The following is a 9,626-nucleotide window of genomic DNA, read 5'->3' as shown; positions in this document are numbered from 1 at the left end:
CCTCAAGGAAATGTTTGACTTTTCTTTTGGTTTTAAAAGTAATTACAAAAAAAAAAAAAGAACATTGGCAGAAACACCATCCCTTTGGGATGAAATGCAGAATGATGACATTAATTGCGTTTTAAGTGCAAAAATGTTCACTAGGCCTAAGAAATGTACCCGCTCAACCCTGGGTCCGCGAGATTGCCATTATCCTGTGCAGTCCCCATGGCCCAGGCAGCGTGGCTGTCACAGGAAGTCATCATGAGAAACTCAAACTTGACATAAAATTGCGGCTTTTAGGCAAAGCAGAGCATCCAGAAAAAAATGCACAGGTTTTACAAAGATCAGTGGATTTCTTTATTGCCGTGTTTGTTGTCATGTTTTGCCTTTAGTCTAATAGAAGGTTTGTGGTTTACAGAACAAATAATAATATTTAAACCCTTCAGCTTACATCTTTTAAGCCACAATGCAAATCTTGAACATAACTTAGACTCTGCACCTTCGGGATGTTTGCTTAGCAGGATACTTCATGTTTTGTATGTACTAAGCAATAATATCTGATTTGCTTCAACAATGTAGCCAAGCTAAAGCTGTCATTTTACAGCTATAGTCAGTATAAAGGTAAAAGTTTCTAGATTAGTAGGCAGTGCACCGGAGTTAAAACAGTTATCGTTGTGTAACTTGTCTGGCAGACGTGAAAGCCTTTGTAGGTATTGCAGGAAAAAATATTACACATGCCACACCTCTCAGGCAAAGCTATAGCATCAAAAATGAAATAGAACTGGTTTTTAAACAAAGCAAACCACTTCCAAGTGGACATTTTTTCAGAGTCTACACCCATTCCCATATGACATGTCGCGGAAGTTTGTTAGAAATGTCTGGTTTTAGTGCATGAATCGATGTTTCAGTAAATTGGAATATATCCCTGCCATGCATTCTTGCATTGTATACATGGCTTGTTTTGAGGAAGATATTTCCAGCCACTGTTGTGTCACTAACAAACTCATTTTTTAATTTGGTTCTGAATGCGCTTTTTTATTTGATATGTTGTATTAGATCTATAGTCATGAAAAATTCTGTGGCTGCTACAGAATGTTAAAAATGTGTCATTGTCTGGGCTAGGAATAAACACAAGAAAGCAGCTACTGAACATAACAATATGCAAGATTTTGTTTTACGTTTTCAAAGCTGAACTTCAGGCAAACGGCTTTCACAGATGAAATGCATGTATTGGAGCTTTTACCTGGGGAAAAAAGGTTTTGTCTTTCTGAAGCTTTGACAGTACTGACCCACATCACAGACCAGTCTACCATGGGTGAGGAACTGACCTTTTGTAGAGTATTATTTAAGCTGCATAACACATGTGTAGTTTTCAGGAAAGATCATTTTCGGCGACAAAGATCGACCGATAAATGAAGGAGCACTGTACACACAGCTCCATTCTGTTCTATGGAGGATAGGAAGCTGTACCCCACTAACTGAACATCCCAAACAGTCGTTCATGGATCCATCCTGACAGATCCCTGAATGATGTTCAGCGACTGCTGTACACATATCCGATTTTAACTCGAGACTAGCACGACTGTTCTCATCAATGATCATCCTCTGACGTGTACATAGTCTTACACTTAAAGTCCCTCACCCATCCTGTGCCTGGACAGGGAAATGAGATGTAGGAGACATAAGGTAATCTGTCACTAAGGCTGTGTATACACACACACACACACTCAATAGTTGTCGTTGGAATGGATCTTTCACAATCCTTTTTAACAACAAAAAACTGAACGAGTACTGTACATACAGCAATAGAACGGCACCCCACTGCGCACTTTTTTTCCCTTCGATTATCGGCGTTCGTGGATCCGCCAGGTCGGATCTATGAATGATTGACTACGAGCGCTGTAAACACCCCAGATTCTCCACCCTGAGGCAAATATAGGACAAGAATCATCTGACCCCTCCCACAAAAATAGGCAAACCTAAGTAGCACAAACATTTTAAAACTGTATGCTGTGGAAGTAGAATCGTACAGTTGTAGATGTGTGTAAGTATATATTTATTACACACACACACAAAGTTGTGGTGTGTTGTCGACAAAGGACAATAATACAGTAATGGCTTGAGTTGGCATGTTAGTTCATGGTAAATAGAACAGACTGACCATGGTGTTAAAGTGGGTGTGACTTCTTTAAAGAGTTTAAACTAGTAAACCTTTATGGCTTAGTCATTCTGACCCTGGTAAAATACAAAAGGTAAAAATTGTAATGTGTTCCATAGAAAAAAAATTAAAGTGCATCTGTGACAGAGGTAGACACAGCTAAAAACAAGCCCTGTGGACTTAATCAGCAGATGGAAGTACAAGGTCTGGTTTGCTATGCAGAGTGGCCAAACCAGACACTCCACATAGCACACAAGTTAGAAATAGATGGCGGTTGTGTAAAAAAAAAAAAAAAAAAAAAACACGCACTGTCTAGTGCAAACTGGATAGGTGTCAGCCATCCCTTTTATCCTCCATAAAGCTCAAGAAGCAAAATTGCCAACTGTTATTTTTTTACTGCTTGGCAGCTGTAGGGTTGCACACAAAATGTTCAACTGTGTTGGTGATAATTCTATGACCTCTTACAGTATGACAAATGCTCTTCCTGCTGCCTACCTTACCTACCACTCCACATATATCCATAATATCTCCGCTTTAAGGAGCTCCAAGTGTAAAGTGCAGGTAATAATTTAGTGAAATTGAGTCACAAACTTGTTTACGGTGGGTCGCAAGTCAAACGGCTGCAAACCCAGCTATCTGCAGATGGCAGGAAGAAAGATATTGCAGCAATAAACTATTACTGTAGTGTATGCTGGTAGCAGTGTCACCTAGTGGTACCATACTGCACTAACACTCCTGCTACTTTTTTAATTGTCATATTTCTTCATCTTTCAGAAGAATAAAGTACATCATCTTTCAATCCCAAGGTTTTACATATCAAGACATAAAAAAAATCATCTCTTTTTTTATTAGATTCCAAATTTATTTAAATCTAACCTCAGGCATAAAGCAACATACAACAGATTACTTTACAAAAATGAAGCCCAAATGGGAAAAGCCACGTGTGAAAAACATCTCATGATTCAATAGCTTGTAGAACCACCTTCAGCTCATTTTTCTTTAACCTTCCTGGCGGTATTTCCAAGTGGCTCAGGGTGGATTTTCCATACCAAAAGCAGTAACCCCAAGCCACACACGCCATTCCAGCGGCGTCCTTCAGCGATGCCAGGCATCTTCTTCCCCTGGTGCTTGGATCCTGTGACTGTAAAACAAAGCTAGATCACCACTCCTCCACCACAGTGCTTTAAAATTGGTATAAACTATTGGTGCTGATGCCGTTGATGCTTTGGATTTTTGCCAAATGTGGCATTCTAGCCAAACATCCCCGCTCTGGTCTCCTTTGTCTAAAAGACATTGGTCCAGAAGTCTTGTGAGTTGTTCAGAAGCAGCTTTGCAAGCCTAAGCTGTAGCACCAAGAGAGAAGTTTTTTTTTTTTCTGAGCATTGCACAGTCTGACCTTGGGGTGAATTTTTGGAATGTCCACTCTTGAGAAGAATGCCTTAAATATTTTCCACTTGTGAATAATCTTTCCCTGTAATAATTTTGAACTGTAGAATGATGTTTGGAAATAGCCCTATAACCTTTCCCAGATTAAAGGGCAGTAACAATTGCTTACCTGGCATCATCACTAATGTCTTTCAACACCTGCATGCTCCAGCACAACAAATTGCCAAAATTTCAGTTTTTATAGAGGTGATTACGCTGTTGAGCAATTAATCAACTGCATTTTCTTATCCTGGCTGCTACTTACCCTCTTAAGTTCTATAAAGGTGGTAAGGGTGTACTTTTTTACACTCACTAATTAACCACATTTTCACACACTGTTTCTTTATTTTGTTCAATTAAATAATGATAAATAATAGTGGTGTAGTATGTCATGAAGTGTTGCTCAACTAAAGTTGTATTTACCTAATTTTAGAACATGCTAAGGACCAGTTGATTTTTTTTGTCCTGAGATGTAAAACCATAGAAATGGAAGAGTGTACTTTCTTTTTTCTGTGTGTGTGTGAACTCTGCATTCTTTGTGTTATTCTTGGGTCAGGATTTATCCTGATCCCTTTAAAGTAGAACTGTCAGAAAAAATATAAAACACCACTTACCTTGATTTTCACAGAGCCTCCGATCCCTCCACTCATGGCCTTCAGTTAATCCCACTCCGTCCTTATATTCTCTTTTGTCTCAGCGTGGAGTAAGCGCTGGGCGCCGCCATCTTTTTAGTCTTCTTCTGCCTACATCACTCGATCATGCACTGTGCAGGCGTGATAGGTGACGTAGCCTGCTGTAAATGGGAAAAAAAAGTGTGCATGCATGAGATCTCATTGTAAGATAAAGCCCCTTCATGCTCACAAGGAGCAGCCCAACGCCTCTTAGGATACGTCCTACAACCTCTTAGGTATCCCAGGAGGCTCGGCACTCCCATTCAGTTTTAACCACTGTGGTGGTAAAGACAGAAGAGGAAGGGCTTCCTCTATTACAAAAAAAAAAACATAATTTATTTTTTTTAAAAGGTTTATCTACTTTTTTATATAAAGTAAAAATTCCAGTGATCAGCTTTAGGCCTCTACCAGTGACTTTATTCAATTTGTTCACTCTCGTCGTTTGTGATTACACTCAACACATTGTTGCTTCTCCCAGCAAGCCTAACGGTGCCCTGGAACTTTAACAAATCTAGCAATAGCCTTTAGGGGTGCATCCAGTTTCTCACAGCCCCCAAACAAACTCCTGGTGAAACAGGAAGCTGTGACAGAGGATATTACAAAGCATTTATTGAATACTCTCCCAGAGACTGTTACTAAAGTGGTGGCCAGAATCCAGAAGTCAGATTAGGTTATCGGAGTGAACCTAGACGATCAACCTAAACACTACACTGTGTCCTTTCCCTAGGGGAACTAGGGTTGGGTATGCTCTTTTAACCAGGGTTAGCTAGGGTTAATGGATATGAACGAGTGCACAGTAATGCACCGCATGTCTTCTGTGTGAAGAGACGCTTAGATTTTATCACAGTGATGGTGTTTAGAAGCTCACTTGTTGCCAGGAATTTATTTAATCCTGGAACATTCAGGCATACATACTGAATACACAGAAGAAAGATTATTAGATGTATATACAATATCATGTTCCATCAAATGATCCCTATTTACCTTCCATCTGTTGTATTTAAAACTGTTTTCTATGGAGATTATCAAAAGAAACCAAACTGATTTGATGCCTAGATACTGAATGCTTGTACCCGATTTCCTCATAGGTAGTCTACATGCAATGACTTTATTTCGCAAGTTGGTCCTCATATCTTTTTTTCTTGTTTTTTTTAAAGCTGAGAGCACCATGTGGGGCAAGGTTTGTGAGCTTCAGGTAGCAGGCGCACCTGGGAATATGGCGTACATTTATCTCATCCAGAATATCGGAATGCAAACCTTCACTCAATTCCAAACTTGTAAAAGTTATGAATGAGGAAATACATCACAATATGCCTGCTGTTGGTGTTATCAGATAGAAAATACTCCTCCATGGCCCTTCCAAACCAAGTTTCACTTTTATGGCCCTACCAACAGTCATTACACATTCTAATAGAGATCTTTTACTGATCACCATGTCTAACTGCACAGGAGGATTGTGGCTGATGAAAGAAACTAGATCACAAGAGGAGTACAAGTACTGGGTCACAGTCTTTTTTTTAACTAATAAAGGTAATAGCAGGCTTCCTGTAGTGTCTGCTTTTTGACATTGCAACAGATAAATGTTTTCATGGTAAGTTCAGCATGCTACATAATGTGTTTATTACCTTAGTCAGCTGGCACAGCGTTAATACAGTCAAGTAAATCCTACCTGGTGCATGTGCTGTTCTTGACTGTGTTCATGAATCTCTGATACAGATAATCCATTATAATCTTTATGAGAATATATTAGTTAAAAAAAACACATTTGGTACACAAGGAGGACTTTCCTAAACCTTCCCCAGCTGTGATAAAACAAAATAAAAGTTCCTCTTAGTTATTTGCATCCAGAATCGGTGATTGATGAACTTTAAATACAAACTACTGCCCATCACTCATTCTGTAGCAAACACTCACAAAGCAGGTTTTACAGTAGAAGAAATATCTAATTTGATTAAAACTCACATATGTGAAATAGGGAAACATAGTCATGACACATGTAAACAATTCCAGGAAGAGTTTATAATTTCAAGTAAATGTGCAGGTGTTGTGTGCATTCCATTTTCAACTGCTCTTGCTGGCTTAAAGCACTTCCCCTAAACTGGCAGTACATAAAGCTAGGGTAATCTGTCAATAGCTGGACCTCATGGAAAATCATGATATGTGTATCACAAAATGTTTTTTTTTTTTCATGGGTGGGTTATACACAGTCGGTAAACAAGACTCCTTAAGCTATGGCTATAGGTTTAAACAAACACTATCGGTATAAAAGACAATTAGATATCCTTCAGCAAATTGCTGCAAGCAAAAAATTGCCTCATTCCCAGGGAGCATATGTTTATTTTATTTAATTTTTAAGGTCAGGTCTTTTAGAGGCCAAAAAACATTTTTTTTTCTTATAGTTAAAAAAAATGGTTGACAACAATTTATTTTGCATAAATATACATATAAAAAAACAACATATTGCATTGATCTCTCTAAATTGTCAAAAAGTCTTTTGTCTTTCCTCAACACGGAATCAGACCACTTCATCAGGAGGAGACTTGAGAGCTGCAAATCATACATATTACTACCAATAAGGCAAAAAACATATAAATATAATAGAATCAAACATATTTCAAAACATGATAGTCAACCCCATGAATGTGTAGTCCCCTCAGGAACTTGGCAGCAGGGATCAAAAGGAAAGCGGTAGCTAAGCAAGATCTTTGGTACAATAAGGCAAAAGGCAGATAGATACAAATAACCTTGCAAATATTCTTACATTCTGGCATTCATTCCTATTCTCTATCTATACCAGAGCAATTATTGGCAAGCTCTGTCAATTGGCAAGCTTTTCCACCAAAATGTGTATATATATATATATATATATATATATATATATATATATATATATATATTGTAGTAACTTAAAGATCCATACATCTAATATATACATGTCTTTTAAAACAGATAATATAATGCAGTATTCTCTTTGCAACTAATTTCCTACTAATTAATAAATTACAAAATAATACTTATTGGGTTTTTTAAATGAAACCCAATTATCTTAAAATCACTAACCACATTGTAATATGTTGTAAACAAACACTGTGTAATGCTCGTTGAAAGTGTGAAAGTATACCCGAGGTCAGGATGTCCCTTTTAAATATTAGGTATGTGAGAAGGAGTATAAACATTAATCTGGTAGCTCCATATATCAAATTATCTAATTTCCTTTCTTCTTTGTTTGGCTCCTAACTCCAAGGTGATCTCACACCTAGGCTACGTAAACACGTGCAATAATTATTGTTGGAAACGAACAACTTAAGACCAATCGACCGATAAACAAAAAAGTGCACAATGATGCCGATGAACAAGGAATGTCACTGGAAACGAATGACTGTCCTGGAGGATCTGATTGGGCAATGATCGTTCGGTATCTATTGTGTGTACGGTCGTTCAGTGATCATGGATTGTTCTGTGATACACTTTCTCCTGTACATGTCACTTCCTGCATCGTTCAATTGTATCTAGTGTGTGTACAGTATTGGTGGATTATATTTGAACAATCGTATCGTTTCAGTACAGAATCGTGCACTATATGATCATTCAAAAAATTCATGAATAATTGTTGATCGGTTGTTAATCGTTCGTTTTCTAACAATTATTGCACGTGTGTACATAGCCTTGCTGGCAGTTAATAGGACAGGGTGGTAGGTTCAGATTTATTTCATGTGAAAGAGACCGGCCATTTAGACTTTAGGTCTGCTTTAGGACCAGGGTCCAGCCAGGGAAGCTATCCTGCATTGATGGAAAAAAAAAAAAAACAATGTAAATGGTCCAATTGCTTAGTTGAAGTCACATGGAGTATGGAGTCTTTCCGCCTCTGCCCAGCAAAGAGAGAGAGAGAGAGGCTCCTTCTTCATGTCACTGCCTGGTGAGGTAGACATTTCTTATTGAATTCATCAGTCCTAAAAACTCCAGCGATGACAAAATACTTGATTCAACTGAAAGTCTGAAGTGACTTCGCCCAAAAATACAACAAGAACAATTCTGTTCAGAAAAAAAAAATGGTAAAGGGTTCAACCTTTTCAGATCGGCAGACCACTAAATTTTACGGCTCCAGACTGGCATGCGCAGGGAGCCAGGTGTCACTTCCCCTTTAGTGACGTCATGATACCAGAACCCACCTACTCTCCCATCACATGTTTGAGCCAGAGACACAGCCCACCGACCGCCCTGACCCTGCGAGGTCTCTGGAAGACATGGTCCGCGGCTCTGGCCGGTGCATCCCCCCCAGCAGGGTCCTTCCCCTAACCCCACTCAGGGATGCACCGGCCAGAGCCACAGACCACCAAAATTTTCCTGCAGACCACTGGTTGGCAACCGCTGGTTTAAAGACAACTTTTACTAAATGAATGTCACATTTCAGCTGTGAGAGCAAACTTGATAGTAGCAAATTAACCTTGTCTTATCAATAAGCTGTATAACACAGATTCAAATAGGATGTTAAAACAGAACCCTTAATAGGAAGTTTAGTAAATCTTTTTAAATGGCCTGTTTTTTGAAAGAGACTTTGTCTGCAGATGAAATTAGATACAGCTGACTCAAGCAATAGGATTAAAAATGTAAAAAGATAATCTTATTTTCAGAAAAAATCTGTTTTGTTCTATCCTTTACATAACATTCTTTATGCAAAATACAGGAACTTTATAATAATATTTCGCTCTTGTATTTCCACTTTTTTAGTTCCAAAAGCATCTCCAAGAACGATATCCTACTCATAATGCGTTAATAAACATAATTCCTAAAGGTCTTATGGTATTTAAGATATAAACGCAAAAATTTCCCATTTGCAATGCCAGCACCAATCTCTATTCCAGTTATATCCGTACATTCCCGTATGCCCAAGAATCTGCTCACTAGCAGATATGAAAATTATGTAGTTATTTACAAATGGTGGTAGCAAGTTACAATTTCCTTCTCCTCTTCCATCAGTACACACTGTGTGCTAATCCCTACTACCCCCACTAGGTATAATCAAAATGTGCAGTACTGTAGATTTGATCAATGAATTCCAAAATGTCCTCCTACCATTTGGATATTTAAAGGATTAGCCAAGCTGGGTGCATTGTTTTCTTTGCATTTTCCCCCATGGGGTAGGATATAAATGGAGGAAGGTATTCTTGTGCAGGGTTTTCTAAACTGCACACCAATGAGATCTAGTGGGAAGAGTATGGTTAAACCATGTATATGTATGACTAGGGAGAGGATAAAGGCATTGGGATGCATACATACAAAAGTGAATGTCACTATTACAGGTTGTGAGAAAGTTCATGTGATTAAAACATGGGAAAAATAATGTCTCCTAATGTTGATAACATTGTTATTGCACATTGATTATTTGCATT

Source organism: Pyxicephalus adspersus, chromosome 6 (assembly GCF_032062135.1).
Source record: "Pyxicephalus adspersus chromosome 6, UCB_Pads_2.0, whole genome shotgun sequence".
Taxonomy (NCBI): Eukaryota; Metazoa; Chordata; class Amphibia; order Anura; family Pyxicephalidae; genus Pyxicephalus; species Pyxicephalus adspersus.
The sequence above is the reverse complement of the archived record's forward strand: the minus strand, read 5'-3'. Positions refer to the sequence as shown.